This window comes from Rhinopithecus roxellana, chromosome 13 (assembly GCF_007565055.1).
Source record: "Rhinopithecus roxellana isolate Shanxi Qingling chromosome 13, ASM756505v1, whole genome shotgun sequence".
Classification (NCBI taxonomy): Eukaryota; Metazoa; Chordata; class Mammalia; order Primates; family Cercopithecidae; genus Rhinopithecus; species Rhinopithecus roxellana.
This window is the reverse complement of record NC_044561.1, coordinates 120930313-120953773: the sequence shown is the minus strand read 5'-3', so window position 1 is coordinate 120953773 and position 23461 is coordinate 120930313. Positions and strand designations below refer to the sequence as shown.

The 23461-nt window shown below is 42.7% G+C and overlaps 1 protein-coding gene across 4 annotated transcripts in view; it reads right to left on the bottom strand.

Moving 5' to 3' along the window:
• The window catches only part of NCOA3 (nuclear receptor coactivator 3), a 149108-nt gene that overhangs the window by 104670 nt on the left and 20977 nt on the right, over window positions 1-23461 (bottom strand). The window contains exon 2 of one of the 4 annotated variants that reach the window (XM_030915272.1): window positions 16377-16589. The exons of the other annotated variants lie outside the window; for them this stretch is intronic. The gene's annotated coding sequence lies outside the window, so the exon portion shown is untranslated. The remainder of the gene's footprint in view (window positions 1-16376; window positions 16590-23461) is intronic. 4 annotated transcript variants of the gene reach the window in all.

The following is a 23461-nucleotide window of genomic DNA, read 5'->3' as shown; positions in this document are numbered from 1 at the left end:
AAAATCCTGTGGACATCTAAACAATGACAAAAAAAAGCTACATTGCTTAAAGAAAAACAGATCGACATGATACTGTAACAGCTATGCTCTGTGCCAGAAATCAGTGGAATGACGTATTTCAAATACTGTGGAATAGAATTTTATCATCACCAAGCCAGCTTTCAACTATTAAAGCTGCAGACAAACTTTTTAAACATAGTGGAACACAAGGAATACTGTTCCCATAAGCTCTTCCTGAGGAATTTATTGGAGAAAACGAATTCCAGATGACCCAAATAACTGGAAAGTCCGTATCAACACAAAAATGGTAGTGGGTATTAAACATATATTTATCTGTAAAAACCTGAATGGGGGTTCTAAGTGACACATTATACTACATAATGACTATATGTTCCAACAATGTAGAGAGCACAACTATCCAAAAACTGAAGTATGAAGAGATAAAAACTGGGGAAAAAAAACTGATTACGTGATAGTAATTGAAAGAAAAAGATACTACTTTAAATCAAATGCCTGGGAAGAAAAAATTACTAGGTAATTTCAATAGTATTCAAAGTAAGAAACCAATAGAAAATAACCAAAAAATGTGGGGAGGGGGGAACCCACTAAGTCTATTACATAAGGATTTTAATATAAAGGCAACATCTAAAACAAAATACAAACTTCGTAAAATTTTTTAAATACCCACAACAATGAGTCAGGCATGCTGACACATGCCTGTGGTACCAGCTACATAGGAGGACCACTTAAACCCAGGAGGTTGAGGCTGCAGTGAACCTTGTCAGCACAACTGCATTCCAGTCTGGGTGACAGTGAGACCCTGCCTTAAAAAAAAAAAAGTAGTATTGAATAAGGACAAATAAAGATATATTATCATGGACATGCTACACCTAACTGAAAAAAAAAATACTTGAAAAATTACAAAATAACTCCCCCCCAAAAAAGGGAGAGATTAATAAAGAATAGGATTGGATCCTGGAACAGAAAAAAAAAAACACAATCGTGAAAATTTGACAATATGTGCTACTTAGTTAACAGTATTACACCAGTGTTAGCCTTAGTTTTGATCACTATAACATGGCCATGCAAGTTATTAAATTGGGGAAACCTGGGTGGAGTATATAGGAAAACTATTTTTGCAACGTTCCCAAAAGTCTAAAATTATTTCAAAATAAAGTTTTTTTAAAAACTTTGAGAAAAAAAAGTTTTTTTAACCACAGGCGAATACTAGTAAACCAACTTGTTATTTTAAATACTAGTAAATAAAGAGAGTCTAACATAATCCCATCTTTCCTATGTAAACTGTACCCACACGATGTAACCGAATACTTGATTAGAAAAAGTTTTTCTTAGCTGAGCACAGTGGCTCACCGCCTGTAATCCCAACACCCTGGAAGGCCAAGGCAGGCGGATCACCTGAGGTCAGGAATTCGAGACCAGCCTGACCAACATGGTGAAATCCCGTCTCTACTAAAAATACAAAACTGAGCCAGGCATGGTGGTGCGCACCAGTAGTCCCAGCTACTCAGGAGGCGGAGGCAGAAGAATCACTGGAACCCAGAAGGTGGAGGTTTCAGTGAGCAGAGATTACACCACTGCACTCCAGCCTGGGCAACAGAGCAAGACTCTCTCCAAAAAAACACAGAAAGAAAATGTTTTTATTTACAGTATCTGCTAATATTAACAACTCAAAGAAAAACAGGTATGTGTCTTCTGATAAACCACACTCCCTGGGAAGTAGTCTCACTGTAGTAGCCAGCACCAAGATGACATCGCCAGCGACACCCATCTCTAGGTATTCATGAACTTAAGCAGTCCCCTCCCACACTGTATCAAAGCTGGTCTATGTGACCAAAAGAAAAGTGACAAGCTGTCTGAGGTCATAAAGGCATTTCAAATTCTCTCCTCCTCTTCTCCTTCTCCCTGATCACTAGCTCCGGCAGTACCTTTAGGACACTCAGGCAGAAACTGAGACCTCCCATCAATGGCCACTGAGTAAGCCACCTCGAAAGCAAATCCTCCAGCCTTTGTTAAACCTTCAGATGACTGCAACCCATTGAAAGCACTAAAACCAGAACCAACCAGCTAGGCTACTCCCAGAGTTCTAACCTTTAGAAACTGTGGAAGATAATACTAAGGAGTTTGGGAGGTTTATTTTGAAACAGAGTCTTACTGTCACCCAGACTGGAGTACAGTGGTATGTTCTCAGCCAACTGCAACCTCCACCTGCCAGCTGAAGAGATCCTCCCTCCTGTCTCAGCCTCCCAAGTAGCTGGGATTACAGGTATGTGCCACCATGCCCGGATAATTTTTGTAGTGTTTGTATAGATGGGGTTTCGTCATGTTGCCAAGGCTGGTCTCAAACTCCTGGGCTCACCTGCCTGGGCTTCCCAAAGTGCTGGGACTACAGGCGTGAGCCACCATGCCTAGCCAATTTTTATTTTTTAGAGACAGGGTCTTGCCTGGGAGTTGCCTATTCACAGGTGCAAACACAGCTCACTGCAGCCTCAAACTTTCAGGCTTAAGCAATCCTCCCAGGTCAGCCTCCTGAGGTACTGGGACCAATAAATGCTGATTTAAGATGTCAAGATTGGAGACAATTTGTTACGCAGCAACAGATAATTAATACATTTGTCAAAAATAACTGAACCAGAAACTGATCAAGACTTGAAAGCTAACTACTATTTTAAAAATAGAGAGAGAGAGGACAGAGGGCACACTGAAAGACCACCATAAAGATATACTCTGCAAAATCCAGACAGTAAGAAACTCTATAGGAAGCCAGGCATGGTTACTTGTGTCTCTAATCCTGGCACTTCAGGAGGCCAAGAGAGGAGAATCACTTGAGGCCAGGAGTTCCAGAACAGCCTGAGTAACATAGCAAGAGCCCCTTCTCCACAAAAAAGAAATTTTTTTTTTTTTTTTTTTGAGCTGGAGTCTCGCTCTGTCGCCTGAGCTGGAGTACAGTGGCCAGATCTCAGCTCACTGCAAGCTCCGCCTCCCGGGTTTACGCCATTCTCCTGCCTCAGCCTCCCGAGTAGCTGGGACCACAGGCGCCCGCCACCTCGCCCGGCTAGTTTTTTTGTATTTTTTTAGTAGAGACGGGGTTTCACCGTGTTAGCCAGGATGGTCTCCATCTCCTGACCTCGTGATCCGCCCGTCTCGGCCTCCCAAAGTGCTGGGATTACAGACTTGAGCCACCGCGCCAGGCTGAAAAAAGAAATTTTAAATGTAGCTGGCATGGTGGTGTGCACCTTTAATTCCAGCTACTTGGGAGGCTGAAGTGGGAGGATCGCTTGAGCCGACGAGTTTGAGACTACAGTGAGCTATGATCACAGCACTGCACTCGAGCCTGGGTGACACAGCTCTGCTCCTCCCAAAAAAAACTCTACAGGGCAAAAAATAATTTGATAAATTGGAAGGAAAAAAGAGATGGAAGAGAACACCTATACTAACAGAGACTTAGGATGCATAAAAACCAAACTGCAATGTCTGCATCTTGTTTGAATCTGATTCCAACTAATTAAAAAATGAGAAAACTAGAAAACTGAATAGTGACTGTGTATTTGACACTACTAAGAAATTAATGTAGTTTTTCTAGATGTAATAATGTATAGTTTGCTTTTTATGACAGGTGTATCTTTTATAGATACTTAAGGAAATTATATAATTATATAATGTCTAGTATTTGCTTCAAAATGGTATGAAGGATTACTGCCAGTAATCCCAGCACTTTGGGAGGCCTTGCAAGGCAGGGGGGTAACTTGAGGCCAGAAGTTTGAGACCAGCCTGAGCAACAACCTAGAAAAGCCCCAACTCTACAAAAAATTAAAAATTAAACGGGCACAGTGACACACACCTGTGGTCCCAACTACTCAGGAGACAGGTGGGAGGATCCTTTGAGCCTGAGGAGACAGAGGGGAGAGGAGCAGGGGGAAGAGGAAGGAAAGGGAGAGGGGGGAGCAGAGAGGGGAAGGGGGAGGGGAGACAGAGAGAACATTAGTGATACAAAGGGGTTCATGCTTGTTTCCACCCTTTAGAAGTTAATCATGAATGCTGAAAGTCACAAAAAGTAACCTTGGCAATGACTCACAAAGTACAACTGATTGTAAAAGTGGCGAGAGTGACACTCAAGGAATTTAGGGACAGGGAGTTCCCCTTTCTTTTCACCCAAAGATTTTTCTTCTAAAAATGAGTACTTTCTGCATCTACTTGATACAATAGAAGCAAACACATGTAGAAAGCATGATCTCCTTTTCTCTGGGGTAGTAGCTCCTGCACTCTCATATGGAGATTTAAAAAAATTAAGATACAACAGTTCACGTTCAAACAGTTTGCAGTTCCATTTGTAACAAACATTAATACGATTTTAAAGGTAAAGTAAATAAGCTAACTGAAAATATCTCCCAGGAATTCATTTACATCCTTCCCTAGATTACCCCAGCTCCAAGCAATCATTTCTTCCTCTGAACTCCAAAAGCAAGTATTGGTACAATTTATTTGGCAATTAATCCTTCACTGCCTTGTTAAACCTCTTGCATTATTCTCTGAAATGTTATTTAAATCTTCTCTAGTTATCTAACTTTCATGTTTCTTTCTCATCTCCCCAGACTATAAATTCCTTGAGAAGAAGAGATAAGACCTTATATTGTTTTGTATACACACAGACACACAGAGTAGCTAGCACAGAGTAAATTCAAAGATATTTGAGGGTTTTTTATTTGTATTTTTATTTTTATTTTTTTGAGACAGAATTTCACTTTTGTTGCCAAGGCTGCAGTGCAATCGTGCTGTCTCAGCTCACTACAAACTCCACCTCCTGGGTTCAAGCGATTCTCCTGCCTCAGCCTCTCAAGTAGCCAGATTACAGGCACCCACCACCATGCCCAGCTAATGTCTGTATTTTTAGTAGAGATGGGGTTCCTGACCTCAGGTGATCCGCCCTCCTCGGCCTCCCAAAGTGCTGAGATTACAGGCATGAGCCACCACGTCTGGCCAAGATATTTGATTTTAAGGAAAAATAGGAAAAATCAATTACAAAGAAAATGCTTAAAGCCATGCCAACTAAGTAACTTCAAGCCAAAGTTGACAGGCCAATGTACTATTTTATTTCCTTGATTCCTAAGACAATGTAGGATGATAAAAAGGGCACGGCCTCTGAAATCTGAGAGACCTCAATCTGGATCCTCTACCTGGACAGCTTATGTAATTAACCCATGGGCTTCAATTTCCTCCTCTCTCAAATGAAGATAGAAACCTCTAGAAGGTTTCATGATTGTTAAATGAGAGTTTATGTAAAACTAGTATCCCTTAAATATTTGGGGGTTTGTTCATATTTTTACATCTTTAAATTCAGAATATGTCGTGCTATTGACAGTATCCAATTATTTATTTGGCAGTTTACATTTTCTTTCCCAGTAGTACATAAAATAGGCTGGGTGCAGTGGCTCACACCTGTAATCCCAACACTTTGGGGGGCCGAGGCAGGTGGATCACTTGAGGTCGGGAGTTTGAGACCTAGTAACACGTAAAATAATGTTGTGTTCTATAATTGATGGTATCTTAAACTTGATGAAATTTAGTAATAGCAGCATCCTCAACAACGCTGGCTTCATCTCCTCCTTCCTCCCTCACACCCACTCATAAACTATCATATGGACAGAAAACAAGCTATAATATGGAAAAACCACCAAATCCATTCAAAGAGCTTAGCACTTTGCCATTTAGTGTGTGCTCAATAAATAAAAACCTGCTACTGCTACTCTAAATTTATTCAGCAAATATTTGAGTACCTACTCCGAGTCTGCCACCATTCTGAGCACTTAAGGATACAGCAGTAAACAAAACAGATAACTCCCAGCCCTCAGAGTTTATGTTCTAGAATGAAAGTTGTTCTAGCACAACTTTTATTTTATTTTTTCCTACAGACAGGGTCTCGTTCTGTCACCTAGGCTACATACAGTACGATGATATGACCATAGCTCACTGCAGCCTCAAACTCGTGGGATCAAGCTACCTCCTACCTACCTTATCAAGTAGCTGCCCCTTATCAAGTAGCTGTGACTACAGGAACATGCCACCACGCCTGGCAGCACATACAAATTCTATGGCACAACAAAATGAAAAGCCAAAATTCACAACTAAGTCAACAGATTGTCCCAAAGGCTGAAAAAACTAAGCAACCCAAGAAAGATACTAAAACACAACTTAGGCAAACCACTAAGGAAAACCTTACCCAAAGGCAAAGTGAAGTCTTGAAATCAATTCATCCAAGTTTTTGCTCTAAGTAAAAGGTTTGGGAAAAAGTAAAACAGCCAGAACAGATGCTGAAACTTAACAGGGAAGAGGGAGAATATAACATCTTCTCCAGTTTCTGAAAACTAAACATCTCTTACATTCATCTGAAAGAGAAGAACAGTGGCTGGGCGCAGGGGCTCACGCCTGAAATCCCAACACCTTGAGAGGCCAAGGTGGGCGGATCACGAGGTCAGGAGTTTGAGACCAGTCTGGCCAACATGGGGAAACCCTGTCTCTACTAAAAATACAAAAATTAGAACGGCATGGTGGCACACGCCTGTAATCTTGTAATCCCAGCTACTCAGGAGGCTGAGGCAGGAGAATCGCTCGAACCCAGGAGGCAGAGGTTGCAGTGAGCTGAGATCACACCACTGCACTCTAGCCTGGGCGACAGAGTGAGACTCTGTCTCAAGAAAAAAAAAGAAAGAGAAGAATAGTAATAATGCTGGTTATTTATGAAACACAAACTTCTTTCAGGAGGCAGAGAAAATTATGTTTTTAAAAATTATCTTACATGTTCACAAATCATTTTTCCAAAGCTCTTCCAATTGCAGTTATAGACTGGAACATCAAACTCTCTTAAACAGAATGTTACAAGCTCGGGTTCACCACTACTCTCTAACCCAAATAAATTAGTATTATTCTTTGCTTCTAATGTGGTGCCTTAAAAAACCACATCATGAATTACTATAGCAGTCCAGACCCAAAGACTTGCGTCAAGTCAACTAAAGATCATCTAAATGGGATATTTTTAATCATCTTGGGTTTTTTTTCCCCCACAGTTGGAGCTTAAAAACCTATTAGTCCAGGCACGGTGGTTCATGCCTGTAATCCTAGCACTTTGGGAGGCCAAGGTGGGTGGATCACCTGAGGTCAGGAGTTCAAGACCAGCCTGGCCAACATGGTAACACCCCGTCTCTACTAAAAATACAAAAATTAGCCAGGCATGGTGGCAGGTGCCTGTAATCCCAGATGTTCAGGAGGCTGATGCAGGAGAATCACTTGAACCTGGGAGGTGGAGGTTGCAGTGAGCCAAGATCGAGCCACTTTAGTCCAGCCTGGGAGAAAGTGAAGCTCTGTTTCAAAAACAAAAAACAAAAAGGCCAGGCACATTGAACCCCAGCACTTTGGGAGGCCGAGGTGGGCAGATCACAACGAGGTCAGGAGATCAAGACCATCCTGGCTAACATGGTGCAACCCAATCTCTACTAAAAACAGAAAAAATTAGCCGGGCGTGGTGGCAAGGACCTGTAGTCCCAGCTACTTGGGAGGCTGAGGCAGGAGAATCACTTGAACCTGGGAGGCAGAGGTTCCAGTGCGCTGAGATCGTGCCAACTGCACTCCAGCCTGGGTGACAGAACGAGACTCCATCTCAAAAAAAACAAAAACACACACACAAAAAAAACCTATTAAACCCTTTGGTTTTTATAGGTGGTCATTTGTTGAAGTAGCTCATCTGGCAGTTTTACATTTTCTTTCCTAGTAGAATACAAAATAGGCCAGGTGCAATGGCTCACACCTATAATCTCAACACTTCCCCCCAGATTATCATAAAAATGTTTGAGTTACATTCTATAACCTTTCTATAGAAAAACACTCCATTATGACGTAGAAGTGGTGACCACAGGCAAAAGTAAATTACACTCAATTTACTTCTCAGATAAGTTATTTACAACTCTACAATTAAAGAACTTAACTGAAAAGCACTACTTTTACCAACTTTCCTTCTCCTTGTCTAAAAAATTCAATCCCTTCCAGACCAAGGAAATGTAGAGAACTCAGTTGTATATGGATAGATAGCATATCCTATAATCCAGACAGCATCTATAGATATGAAGAACTTCTTTGCTGAAAACAAAACAGGCCAGGCGCAGTGGCTCACGCCTCTAACCCCAGCACTTTGGGAGGCCGAGGCGGGTGGATCACAAGGTCAGGAGTTTGAGATCAGCCTGACCAACATGGTGAAACCCCATCTCTACTAAAAACAAAAAAAAAAAATTAGCCAGGTGTGGTGGTGCGCGCCTGTAATCCCAACTACTCAGGAGGCTGAGGCAGGAGAATTGCTTGAATCCAGGAGGTAGAGGTTGCAGGGAGCTGAGATTGCGCCACTGCACTCTAGCCTGAGTGACAGCGCAAGATTCTGTCTCAAAAAAAAAAAAAAAAAAATGAGGCCAGGCACAATGGCTTCATACCTGTAATCCCAGGATTTTGGGAGGCCCAGGCAGGAGGATGGCTTGAAACCAGGAGTTTGGGACCAGCCTGGGCAACAAAGTGAGACCCATCTCTATTTTTAAAATAAATAAGAACTCAAAGCATAGACATCAATCATCACTTAATAAAGAGGCAAAGAGCCCCTACAAGCTTTAGAATGACAAAGGCATGACAACAATTTGTTTTGCAGTAAACGATAACACAATATTATCCTGTAAAAGGAGAAAAAATGTGTATAGAATATATTGTCTGCACCAAAAAATAAGCTCCTTTTTGGGCAGGGACTTTTTCTTGCAAAACTTTCTATCTCCTAGGGTGCTTTGCATATACCAGGTAAGCATTAACGTTCATTGGCCAGATGGGGCAGGGGGCTCATGCCAGTAATCCCAACACTTTGGGAGGCAAAGGCAGGAGGATCACGTGAGACATGGTCAATGTAGCAAGATACTATCTCTACAAAAAAAAAGTTATCATATTAGCTGGGCAAGTAGGTGTGCACCTGTAGTCCTGATACGGGAGTAGGGCAGGGAAGTAAGTGCTGCATAGAGAAGGTCCATGGTGAGGGCTCCACCCTCGGGCCTGTGCTCACGGCCCTAAGTGTGAACAAGCATTTCTGTTTTCGCACCCAAAAAGTTGCCTTTTGGCCTGCCATGCCCCCCCATCCTGTGCCCATATAACCTTAAGCAGACACACACACAAGCGGCTGGACATCGAGACGAACAGAGGAGCAGAAGAGAACACTAACAGACACCAGCAGACGCCAGCCAGTCATCTACATTTAAGTTGATGTGGAATTTGGTAGGGGCGGTCAGAGTAGAGTGCGGCCGCTGGGCAGCCCAACTCCAGGGGAATACCAGCTTCCCACTCCATCCCCCTTATGGCTCCCCATCCATCTGCTGAGAGCTACTTTCACCATTCAATAAAACCTTGCACTCGGCTGGGCACGGTGGCTCATGCCTGTAATCCCAGCACTTTGGGAGGCCAAGGTGGGCGGATCACAAGGTCAGGAGATCAAGACCATCTTGGCCAACATGGTGAAACCCTGTCTCTATTAAAAATACAAAAATTAGCTGGGTGTGGTGGTGCATGCCTATAATCCCAGCTACTCGGGAGGCTGAGGCAGGAGAGTCGCTTGAACCTGGGAGGCAGAGCTTGCAGTAAGCAGAGATTGAGCCACTGCACTCCAGCCTGGCAACAGAGCAAGACTCTGTCTCAAAAAAAAAAAAAAAAAAAAGTCCTTGCACTCATTCTCCAAGGCCATCTGTGATCCAATCTTTCCAGTACACCAGGGCAAGAACCTGGGATAGAGAGAGTCCTCTATCCCTGAGATAAGGCAGAGAGTCTAACTCAACTGATTAACACAAGCCACCTACAGACAGCGAAACTGAAAGAGCACACTGTAACACACGGCCACTGGGGCTTCAGAAGCTGTAAACACTCAACCCTAGATGCTGCTGTGGGGTCAGAGCCCAAAAACACTCCCTACCACCTGCCCGTCTGCATGCTTCCCCCTAGGGGTTTGAGCAGCCAGGCATGGAAGAAGTGAGCCTAGCTACTTAGGAGGCTGAGGTGGGAAAATTCCTTGAGCCCAAGAGTTTGAGGCTGCAGTGAGCCATGATTGTGCCACTGCACTACTGCACTCAAGTCTGGCAAGAAAGCAAGACCCTGACTCAAAAACTAGTAATAATAATGCTCATTATTTTAAAAGAAAAAAAAAAAAAACAAGCCTGGGCAACACAGCCAGACCTTGTAATGATTCTTACACTGGATATAAGGAAAACAACTATCCAAACACCTTTTTTTATTTTTTTTAATAATAATAAAAAAAGAGATGCAGTCTCACTCTGTCACCCAGGTTGGTGCAACGGCGTGATCTCTGCTCACTTCAACTTCCATTTCCAAGGCTCAATCAATCCTCCCATCTCAGCCACCTGAGTAGCTGGAACTACAGGTGCACGCCACCACACCCAGACAATTTTTTGTATTTTTGGTAGAGATAGGGTTTCGCCATGTTGCCCAATCTGCTCTTGAACTCCTAAGCTCAAGTGATCCGCCTACCTCAGCCTCCCAAAGTGCTGGGGTTACAGGTGTGAACCAGCTTATCTGGCCCAAACACTTCATTCTCAAGAGACATCAGTCACCTAAAGTAAAAGCAGACAGTTACTTTAGATGACTTTGAGGTTTTTTCATATCTTGTTCTTAAGCCTGAAAAACGTACAATCAATAGACATTTTCTGAATGTCCACAATGTACTCAGAAAGTTACAGGTCCCTGAAAAGACTCAAATTCAGCATGATCCAGTAAAAGGATGCTCACTACCCAGTTAGAGAGACTAATGCTGGTGAAACACTTGTTACATATAGTATCTTGTGGTGGGTACCAAGTACCAAGTGGGACAGTACAAACGAGAAGCCTGGTAAAAGAAACAATCACAAGTTCATGCTTTGGTTTCTCTGTAGAGCAAATAAATATTTTGCCATTTATTTATTTATTTATTTTGAGACAGAGTCTCGCTCTGTCCCCCAGGCTGGAGTGCAGTGGCCGGATCTCAGCTCACTGCAAGCTCCGCCTCCCGGGTTTACGCCATTCTCCTGCCTCGGCCTCCCGAGTAGCTGGGACTACAGGCGCCCGCCACCTCGCCCGGCTAGTTTTTTGTATTTTTAGTAGAGACGGGGTTTCACCGTGTTAGCCAGGATGGTCTCGATCTCCTGACCTCGTGATCCGCCCGTCTCGGCCTCCCAAAGTGCTGGGATTACAGGCTTGAGCCACCGCGCCCGGCCTTCTTTTGCCTTTTATTTAAAAAAAAAAATCACGAGTTCAAATGGACAGGAAGGAAACAATAAAGAGCCTTGGACAAGAAAATGAAGCCAAACAATTCTGGCTGCTCAAGCCAAAAACTTTTGAATTATGCTTGATTCTTCTCAGGGATAGCTCTTTCCCCCCTCTCCCCCACTGAAACCATCACAAAATCCTGTTGGCTCCACCTTCCAAAGAAGATACATACAATCTGATCACTTATCTCTCTTGCCATAATCGTAGCCTAAACCAACATGGATTACTCTAACAGCCTTCTAATAGGTGATCCTGGGTTTTTTTTTTTTGGTGTGTTTTGTTTTTTCATTTGTTTTTGGAGAGAGGATCTTGCTCTGTTGCCCAGGCTAGAGTACAGTGGCATAGCCACAGCTCACTGCAGCCTCAACCTCCTGGGTTCAAGCAATCCTCCCAGCTCAGCCTCCCCAGTAAGCTAGGACCACAGGCACCTGCCACCATGCTCAGCTAATTTCTGAATTTTTCGTAGAGACAGGATCTGTGTTGCTCAGGCTGGTCTCAAACTCTTGGGCTCAAGCAATCCACCCTCCTCAACCTCTCAAAGTGCTAGGATTACAAGTGTGAGCCACTGCACCTGGCCTAGCTCTCACTGCTTCTACTCTTGTACTCTTACAGGCTACTCTTCACAAGACTGCTAGAGGGTCTTATGAAGACCCTGATAAGAGTTCATTTGCTCTCTGCTAAACCCATATACTGTACAAGGCACTGCATATGTGTACAAGAACGAAGAAAAAGGCCGGGCGCGGTGGCTCAAGCCTGTAATCCCAGCACTTTGGGAGGCCGAGGCAGGTGGATCACGAGGTCAGGAGATGGAGACCCTCCTGGCTAACGCGGTGAAACCCCGTCTCTACTAAAAATACAAAAAACTAGCCGGGCGAGGTGGCGGGCGCCTGTAGTCCCAGCTACTCGGAGGCTGAGGCGGGAGAATGGCGGGAACCTGGGAGGCGAAGCTTGCAGTGAGCCGAGATCACGCCACTGCACTCCAGCCTGGGCGACAGAGCGAGACTCCTCCTCAAAAAAAAAAAAAAAAAAGAACGAAGAAAAAAAGACTGGAAAGATACAAAGATATACATACAAAATCCATAATAATGGATGATGCAGTTACTAGTAATCCTTATTTTCTTTGTACTTTTCTGGATTTTCCATGTTTTCCACATAAACATGAATTAATCACCTTCACAACCAAAGAAAAAAGAAAAGCTTTAATTTGAAGAGGAAAAAGAAAAAAAAATCAATGATGTTCTTGTTTTTTGTTTTTTGTTTGGGATGGAATCTGGCTCTGTCACCCAGGCTGGAATGCAGTGGCATGTTCTCGGCTCACTACAACCTCCACCTCCCAAATTCAAGTGATTCTCCTGCCTCAGCCTCCTGAGTAGCTGGGATTACAGAGGTACCCGCCACCACACCCAGTTAATTTTTTCTTTTTTTTTTTTTTTTTTTTTTTTTTTTTGAGACAGAGTTTTGCTCTGTTGCCCAGGTTGGAGTCCAGGGGCACAATCTTGGCTCACTGCAACCTCCGCTTCCCAGGTTCAAGCAATTCTCTGCCTCAGCCTCCCGAGTAGCTGGGATTACAGGCGCCTGCCACCACGTGTGGCTAATTTTTTTGTATTTTTAGTAGAGACGGGGTTTCACCATGTTGGCCATGCTGGTCTCGAACTTCTGACCTCAAGTGATCCGCTCGCCTCAGCCTCCCAAAGTGCTGGGATTACAGGTGTGAGCCACTGTGCCCAGCTAAAGGATCTTTCTGGAATAACCAAAAATACAATTAAAAACCTGCAGGAAGCCAGGTATGGTAGCTCACACTTGTAATCCCAATACTTTGGGAAGCTGAGATGGTAATATTGCTTCAGGCCAGGAGTTCAAGACTAGACAAGGCAAAAAAACAAGACCTGTCTCTACAACAAAAAAAAATTTCTTTAATTAGCTGCATGTGTTAACACTCACCTGTAGGCCAAGCTACCCAGAAGGCTGAGCTGGGAGCCCAGCAGTTCCAGAGCAGCCTGGGCCTGGGCAATATAATGAGATCCCATCTCAAAAGGAAAATAATGGAAACCATGCATTTATATGCTATTATGCTATTTTTTTTTTAATGAATTTTTAAGCTGAAGTCCTTCCAACTGTCTACAAGGCCTCACTGTTACCTCTCCGATTTCTCTTGCTACTTACCTCTTTGTTCACTGTCCTCCAAACACTGTGCTCCAAAACACTGGTCACCTTGTTGCTCTTCAGATTCACTAAGAAAGCTCCTAGGCCGGGCGCGGTGGCTCAAGCCTGTAATCCCAGCACTTTGGGAGGCCAAGACGGGCGGATCACGAGGTCAGGAGATCGAGACCATCCTGGCTAACATGGTGAAACCCCGTCTCTACTAAAAACTACAAAAAACTAGCCGGGCGACGTGGCGGTGCCTGTAGTCCCAGCTACCGAGGCTGAGACAGGAGAATGGCGTGAACCCGGGAGGCGGAGCTTGCAGTGAGCTGAGATCCGGCCACAGCACTCCAGCCTGGGTGACAGAGCAAGACTCCGTCTCAAAAAAAAAAAAAAAAAGAAAGCTCCTAACAAAGGGCCTTTCCACAGGTAGCTCTCTCTACACAGAATGCTCCCCATCCCAACCTTACCCCAACCCAATATTCTCAGGGCTTACTGACTTCCTGGTGTCCTTGTTTAAGTATTACTTACTCAGCAAAGCTTACCATGATATCTAAAATGTAAACCCTCCAATACACACACACAACACACACACACACAAGTCCCCCTACAAAGTTTTATTTTTTTTCCATAGCCATTCTGGTCACTGGTATATTCCTAACATCTAGAGATAGCCAACACATGGCTAGCACTCAATAAACTTTGCAGAATAAATTAAAGCATGGATGAAGAAATGCAAGTTAAAGGATTTTGGAGAGTGTGAGGATGTACACGTTTAAGGGGTCAAGGACTAAACAAAAATCAATCTGACAGTAGCAGAGAACACATGCAGTAAAGAAGCTTCTAAAGGTAAAGAAAAGACTTGGTTAACAGTGAGAAACCAGAAAAAGTGAGGGACCTGAAGTATGGAAAGTTGACAGAGGTAAAAAGGTTACAAGCCAGATGGAAATTTAAGCTGAGGGAAGGGATAAGACAGTTGCAGACTGAAGGAAAGTTGAGAAGGGGAAGTGCATGAAGAGGTCAAGAGAAAAGTTATAGATACAGGAAAGGTCAAGAGGAAGGATGATACTGTACAAGGGAGGAGCAGATCACAGGAAAGGGGTGGAGAACACTGTTATGTCACAACACTGTTCTTGCTCAAATCTAGCCCCTGACAGTCCAGAAGAGAGATACTTCTGCATTAATATGGCTTTACTTCCAAAATGTAAGTGATATGCAAGTGTAAAAACACATAAAGATATCTATAATACATCTGTTTCATCACTTTCAACCCTTAAATTCCTCTCTGCAAAAGTGCAGTTTAAAGGTTAATTTATAGATCTTGAATTACTCAATTTCTTTTTGTTTGTTGGTTTGTTTGAGACAGTCTCGCTCTGTCGCCCAGGCTGGAGTGCAGTGGCACAATCTCGGCTCACCGCAGCCTCTGCCTCCTAGGTTCAAATGATTCTCCTGCCTCGGCCTCCCAAGTAGCTGGGATTACAAGCGCCCACCACCAAATCCAGTTAATTTTTGTATTTTTAGTAGAGACAAGGCTTCATCACGTTGGCCAGGCTGATCTTGAACTCCTTACCTCAAGTGATCCGCCTGCCCTCAGACTCCCAAAGTACTGGGATTACAGGCCTGAGCCACCGCACCCAGCCAAATTCCTCAATTTTATTCCTTAATACCACTGTTAGGCATTAGCCATGGAAAAGATGAAAGATGAAACAGGGTAGATAATTACAATGTATTTGTAATCTACTCTTCACCTTACTGCTATGCCAGTTTACAGATCTAGGCAACCTGGACTTACATCATTAGAAAAGTTGGATAAGGCCGGGCGCGGTGGCTCAAGCCTGTAATCCCAGCACTTTGGGAGGCCGAGACGGGCGAATCACGAGGTCAGGAGATCGAGACCATCCTGGCTAACACGGTGAAACCCCGTCTCTACTAAAAATACAAAAACTAGCTGGGCGAGGTGGCGGGCGCCTGTAGTCCCAGCTACTCGGGAGGCTGAGGCAGGAGAATGGCGTAAACCCGGGAGGCGGAGCTTGCAGTGAGCTGAGATCTGGCCACCGCACTCCAGTCCGGGCGACAGAGCGAGACTCCGCCTCAAAAAAAAAAAAAAAAAAAAAAAGAAAAGTTGGATAATAATACCATGTTTGCCTTTAAATTTCAAGGAGCCAAACAAAAACACAGTTATCAATTTTAATATAAAGTCTACTGACATTTTAAAAGATTAACAGGAACCTAAAATAGTTAAATTGTTGGCTGGGCACAGTGGCTCACACCTGTAATTCCAGCACTTTGAGAGGCCAAGGCGGGTGGATCACTTGAGGTCAAGAGTTTGAGACCTGCCTGACCAACATGGTGAAACCTTGTCTACTAAAAATACACAAAAATTAGCCGGGCACGGTGGCGGGAGCCTGTAATCCCAGCTACTTGGGAGGCTGAGGCAGGAGAAATGCTTGAACACGGGAGGTGGAGGTTGCAATGAGCTGAGATGGTGCCACCACCCTACGGCCTGGGCGACAGAGTAAGACTGTATCAAAAACAATAAAATAAAATAAAATAGTTAAATCATTAAAAATGTATTGAATCAAACCAAAATACTGAGCTATGCAAATCTTTTTAAAACTTTGTTTCAATTTTTTCCTCTATACAAATCCTTTTAAAACTTTAATTTACTCATCATTCTTCTGTAGTATAAAACCCTGTAAAATTTTATGTATGCAGCACTGTAACTAAAAGCATGATTATATATCTTCTCAGATACATAATCTACTGAAATAAAACAATCAAAATCATCTAAAAACAATCAGGAATTTTGGAATCAGAAGTTTTTAAAATAATTTTACAATTTCAGTGTTTATGGCCACACTATTCTGGCAGAGATGAAACAAAACATACAATACCTTGGATGTGAAAATACATGCACTGCTCATTAAAAGCTGGCCAGATGCCATTTTATCACTGACAGAGTAGCTTCAAATTCCACTCAGAGTGCAACTGCAGTTGCAATGAATCCAGCAGCATAAGCATGCCTGCATGTTATTATGGGAAATAGTGGAAAATTTCACAGGCTGACATCCAGAATGTCTGCGGTTCTTTTTCATATTTCTTTCTTCCTGCAAAGCATTTAAAAGACCAGAAATTAAGTTTTTTTAAAAGGTGGAAATTTCCACTGTTTCTTTTTAAACTAGTCTTCTTAAACGTAAGTTGTAAAATGTTCCAAAATTCCAGAATGAGAGAAAGAATAATTCAGACAGAAAAGAATTGTTTATCATCTTCACATTTGGGTGAGGGGACTGTTAAATAAATTGAGGTAAGGCCGGGCGCAGTGGCTCATGGCTGTAATCCCCGCACTTTGAGAGGTTGAGGCGGTGGATCACTTGAGGTCAGAGTTCAAGACCAGATCAGCCAACATGGCAAAACCCCACCTCTACTAAAAATATAAAAATTAGCCAGGTGTGGTGGCATAAGCTTGTGGTCCCAGCTACTTGGAGGCTGAGGCGCAAAAATCGCTTGAACCCAGGAGACAGAGGCTGCAGTGAGCCAAGATCGCACCACTGCACTCCAGCCTGGGCGACAGAGATTCCATCCCAAAAAAAAATTTTTTAGAGTCTGGGCACGGTGGCTCACACCTGCAATCCTAGCACTTTGGGAGGTCAAGGTGGGTGGATCACCTGAGGTCAGGAGTCGAGACCAGCCTGGCCAACATGGTGAAATCCGGTCTCTACTAAAAATAAAAAAATTAGCTGGGCGTGGTGGTGCCTGTAATCCCAGCCACTTGGTAGGCTGAGGCAGAATTGCTTGAACCCAAGAGGTAGAGGTTGCAGTGCTGAGATCACACCACTGCACTCCAGCTTGGGTGACAAGAGTGAAACTCCATCTCGGGAAAAAAAAAAAAAAAACAAATTTAATAAATAAACAACTAAATTGAGTTGAGTATCACCCTGAGTAAAAAAAAAAAAAAAAAAGTGTCCGGCCAGGCACGGTGGCTCACACCTGTAATCCCAGCACTTTGGGAGGCCAAGGCGGGCGGATCACCTGAGGTCAGGAGTTCAAGACCAGCCTGACCAATGTGGAGAAACCCTGTCTCTACTAAAAATACAAAATTAGCTGGGCGTGGTAGCTGTAATTCCAGCTACTCGGGAGGCTGAGGTAGGAAGCGGAGGTTGCAGTGAGCAAAGATTGCATCATTGCCTGGGCAACAGGAGCGAAACTCCATTTCATAAAGAAAAAAAAAGAAAAAAGAAAAAAAAGTTTCCAGGTAGATACTTAGGTAATATAGTGTTACAACAATTTAATATAAATGCTAAATGTGACAAACAGCACATTGTAAAGCTGATTTTTTTTTTCTCATTAGCTTATACAGCAAGCATTCAAAAACTAATTCAAGTCAGTAGAACAGTTACCCATAGAAAGAATAAAAAGAGAAGACAGTATGTGTACATACTTGATGCAAAAGGAATATATTCCACACTAATACAGGTAAGCCATAAAGATTGGGTTTTTCACTGAGGGTTAGAGAGGGAACAATAGCAAAAGCTTGTAGGCAAGATTAACTGTTTTTTTTATTTTGGTAACTTTTCATTAGGTTTATACCAGACCAATATATTCACTGTTTTTCATTTTAGTTTGTAACAATAAATAATGAAACAGATAAGGAATTATATATTCATTTTTATTACAGACAAAAAAAGATTAAGCTCTAAGCCATTTAAATACAGTAGACCTTACCATGTTTAAGAAGGTACATGCTCCAGATTAACAATCTAGGTTTTCCTTTCCATATATATGGATTAAAGAATGCAGTTTATAGTATATGTTTGCATAACTGTTATTTTGAGCTTTAAAACACTTGCTATTCCTCAAAATATACATATGACCAAGAAATGGAGCATTACTACAAAGACTCAGCTGATCAATTAGGATCGTACCACCAAAGCCTGGGAGAAAATACCTGCAAACCATATCTAATAAAAGATGGATATGGAGAACATTTTTAAAAATGAGTTTTTTTTTCCTAAGAACTCAGTTTTTTCTAAGAATTCAGGAACAGAAAAGCAACCTGATTTTTAAGACAGAGGGGAAGGAGAAAAGGAAAGGAAAGGAAAAGGAGGCAAAAGATTTGAACAGACACTTCACCAAAGAAGCTGAATGAAATTTCAAACTAAAATCACAATGGGATACCACTACATATCTACCAGAATGGCTAAAACATAGGAGAATATTAATACCATGTGTTCGTGAGATTATATAACTGAAACTTGGCTATATTGCTGGTGAGAACACAAAATGGAACAGACAGGTAAACAGTTTCACAGTTCCTTATAAAGTTAAACATACATTTACCATATGATCCAGCAATTCCACCTCCTAGGTATATGTCCAAGAAAATGAAACCTTCCACCCATGCTAAGGTTTATATGCAAATGTTCACAACAGTTCTATTCATAATAGCTAAGAAATGTTGCTCAACTGGTAAATAAACTGCCATATATATTGTCTATACACTATATTGTATACATACTCAAATAAAATAAAAACTCTATATATGCAACAACATGAATGAATCTCAGGAAATTAGACTAAGCAAAAGAAGTCTGACACAACAACAAAAAAATACATAAAGAAAAAAAGGAAGCCTGACACAACATACTTTATGATTATAATTACATGAGATTTATATGAAATTCTACAAAAGACAATAATATACTAAAACAAAGCAGATCATCAGACCTATAACATTTTAATACTTACCCTGAACATTGAGAACAAAACAAAGATGTCTACTCAACACTGTACCAGAAGTACTCGCCATAAAATACAGCAAGAAAAAAAAAGGTATACTGACTGGAAAGAAAGGAATAAAACTGTCTTTATTCACAGACATGATCACCTATATATACAATCCTAAGCCCATTACATAAAAGCTACTAAAATTAATTTAGCAAAGTTACAATACATTAGACAAAAATACAAAAATCAACTGTATTGCTATATACTAACAATGAATTATTCAAATTGAAATCTAGAAACCAATACTATTTATAATCTCATTTAAAAATATGGAACTGGCCAGGAGTGGTGGTTCATGCCTGTAATCCCAGCACTTTGGGAGGCCGAAGCAAGTGGATCACCTGAGGTCAGGAGTTTGAGAGCAGCCTAGCCAACATGGTGAAGCCCCGTCTCTACTAAAAAAAATTAGCTGGGCATGGTGGTGCATGCCTGTAATCCCAGCTACTGGGGAGGCTGCAGCAGGAGAATGAGGCAGAGGTTGCAGGGAGCCAAGATCGCATCACTGCCCTCAAGCCTGGACAACAGAGCAAGACTCCGTCTCAAAAATAAATAAATAAATATATATATATATATATATAACTTACTGATAACTCTGACAGAAGCTTGATAAGATCTGTACACTGGGGGAGCCTCCTCTTTTGGCTTTGGAGCCCCCTGCCCTCTGTCTCTGTACCGGGAGCTGCTTCTTTCTTCTCCCTTCACTTCTCCCTTCACTTATTGCCTATTAAACTCTCTGCTCCTTAAAACCACTCCACGTGTGTCCGTATCTAAACTGGCAAGACGACCAAGAACCCTGGTGTTCCCCCATTCATCAGAGCCGTATCATTTTGGTGCATGGGCCAGGAAAGGAAATTTAATCATCACAGTGGTGAGTATGGAATGGATTTCAACTTTAAATCTGTCCTTTAATTTCAAGGCTCTCTTCCAGCTACCCTGTCGCCAAACTTACTTTCTCTTTCTCTTTCTATCCTCGGTCTCTTATCCTCTCTCTGTGTGTCTAACACACAGGAGTCTTTACAGCTCAGGGAAACAGGTATGTTAGAAAAGATCGCGAATCACGGCAGGCATTAATTCAATAAACGCCTCTCTCTCTATATTCTGGCGAGCACATGGTATTTCTAAGCTACCTAGTAGAAATCAGGCTCTAGGCCTCTTCTGGGAACAGCAAGTTTCTGCTTTTACCAGTTAGGAGTAAAATGTCTTCCGTAGACAAATTTTAGTCTCAATACTGTCCCACTGACAGGAAAATGACCATTCGGTTCCTACGCTCCTTTAAGCCATCTATTGTGGCTCCTATTAAGACAGTACTTAATTAGTAAGGGGATTTTAAGTTCTGAAGTTAACCAGCACCATTCTTCTTTGGGTAGATGTTTTAGCATGGGCTATGGAAATTACCTACCACACCACACTTGTGGGAATTGCTGTCCTCACTCTACTATTTGCAATAGGGTTATACATGGTAGCACCTTTTAACTGAAATATTACACAGAGTTTCCACTGCTGTAGTATTTTGCTTAATTATTATCCTTGTAGCAGGGATAATAGCTGACAAAAAAGGAAGCATGAAAGTTTTATTATCGCTGAGTCCACTAAGACTTTTTATTGGGTTTAGTAATGCAGTTTTAAATGAAACATGCTACTTTGGGATTAACACCTCTAGTAAAGTAGAGGAAAATCTACAGGTACTTAAAAATGAAAATCGACAGGCTCAGGGAAAATGCCGGCTTCAGCCCCGAGTGGCTACAACCCCTCTTTAATAAATTCCAGTCTTCTTTATGGAATTGGTTAACCCCTTCATTAAGTACTCTCTTGCTTGTACAGTCTTATATTGATATTTGGATCCTATACACTTAATACTATAACTCGAATTGTTTCTTCTCGCCTAGAAGCAATCAAACTCCAAATGGTGCTGTAAACTGAACCACACATGGACACGCCAGCCATCTTCCAAGGACCCTTAGATCAACCCCAGGAGGAGCCCTAGCTGCTATTTCCCATTCGACGCCCCTTTTCAGCAGGAAGTAGCCAGAAAGAGTCATCGCCCAAAACCCCCTGACAGCAGTTAGTGTGGCATCTCCACAGGGGATAATGTTGTAGGAAACGGGGTCCTTGGGAAGTTTTCATGGTTTTTTTTGTTTGTTTGTTTTGGTTTTTTTTGAGACTAAGTCTCGCTCTATTGCCCAGCTTGGAGTGCAGTGGCACGATCTCGGCTCACTGCAAGCTCCACCTCCTGGGTTTACACCATTCTCCTGCCTCAACCTCCCAAGTAGCTGGGACTACAAGCATACGCCACCACGACTGGCTAACTTTTTGTATTTTTAGTAGAGACGGGGCTTCACCATGTTAGCCAGGACGGTCTACCCATCCCCTGACCTCTGATCTGCCCGCCTTGGCCTCCCAAAGTGCTGGGCCTCCCAAAGTGCTGGGCCTCCCAAAGTGCTGGGATTACAGGCATGAGCCACTGCACCCAGCCAAGTTTTCGTTTTTTTAAAGCATCTCTGGAAGTTTCTTGTAAAGCCTCAGCTCTTAGAGCCAGGCCAACAACCTTTGATATGCAAATACAGACCATTAGAAACTGGGTCCACCTAAACATGGAGATTGCCTCAGCCTTCTTGCCCTTTCCCCACAAGTTCTGGCAACATGGCCTCCCCCACATATCCCCATGTGTGTAGAACATCATGGCGCCCCTGTATTTGCATATTAAAAGGCTAGGGTGGGAGGGTCAGCTTTTTCACCGGCTATGTGAATGACCTGTCTAGTCAAACCAATCCCCTGAGCCCTATTTAAATCAAACACTGCCTCCTCCAGCCGCTGCATATATACCTGGCTGGTATCTGTGGCAGGCGGGGACTTCCTCTTTGGGCTTTGGAGCTCCACCTCCCTCTGTCTCTATAGGGGCAGCTTCTTCCGTCTTCTCCCTTCCTTCTTGCCTATTAAACTCTCTCCTCCTTAAAATCACAAACAAACAAACAAAAAAGGCCAGGCACAGTGGTTCATGCCTGCAATCCCAGCACTGTGGGAGGCAGAGGTGGGCAGATCACAAGGTCAGGAGATCGAGACCATCCTGGCTAACACGGTGAAACCCCGTCTCTACTAAAAATACAAAAAATTAGCCAGGAATGGTGGCAGGCGCCTGCAGTCCCGGCTACTCGGAAGGCTGAGGCAGGAGAATGGTGTGAACCCGGGAGGTGGAGTTGCTGTGAGCCAAGATCGCTCCACTGCACTCCAGCCTGGGAGACAGTGAGACTCCGTCTCAAAAAAAAAAAAAAATCTGTACACTGATAACTACAAAACACTGCTAACGGAAACTAAATAAGACCTAAATAAATGAAAAGATATACAAGGTGTTCATGGAAACAAAGGCACAATACTGTTAAGATGTCAATTCTCTCCAAATTGATCAACTGATTCAATGCAATCACAATCAAAATCTCAACAGAAATTTCACAGAAATAAGCTGATTCTAGTAATTATATGGAAATGCAAAGGGCCTAGAATAGCCAAAACAACTTGAAAAGGAATAAAGTTAGAAGAATTACTCTATCTGATTTCAAGACTTCCATAATCTATATGGTATGGTACCAGAGTGTTGGATATGAGTTCTAAATTTCTCTTCAAAGAATATGTCAGTATGTTCAATTCTTTGCTTTCTACTTTTAAACTTAACTTCCTTGTAAAGCAACTTTTTTCAATCACCTGCTCCACTCTGACTCACTCTGATTACCTGCTCCACCCTGACTCATTCTCCACCTTGACTCATTCCTATTTCCTGCTCTGCCATAGCCATTTTTCCCGCCAAACCACTCACCCCATCTCTCTCTTTAAATTCGCCAATCGGAATTAGTTTAGCCTGTGCAGTCTAACCCTAGCCAACAGGGGAACACAGCGGCAAGAGGCCATGTGAGTCAGGAATAAGAACCCCTTCCCCTCCCTTGTCCAGGTGTGTGCTCACCATTGCTCCATCTGTGAGGGTGCATCCTTCTATAAGAGTAAATTGCCTTGCTGAGAAAAAAAAAAAAAAAAGAAAATCTTATATTCGAGTGCTGTTTATTTTGTGGCACCGAAACTTTATAGCAATTTGGGGGCTCGCCCGTGATTATATTCCCCTCCAGGGGCAGTCTCTGGTTCTCTCTTGTGAGGAGGTGCACCCTGCCCCCTTGTGGCGGCCTCAGGGGTGAGAAATCAGGACCCACCC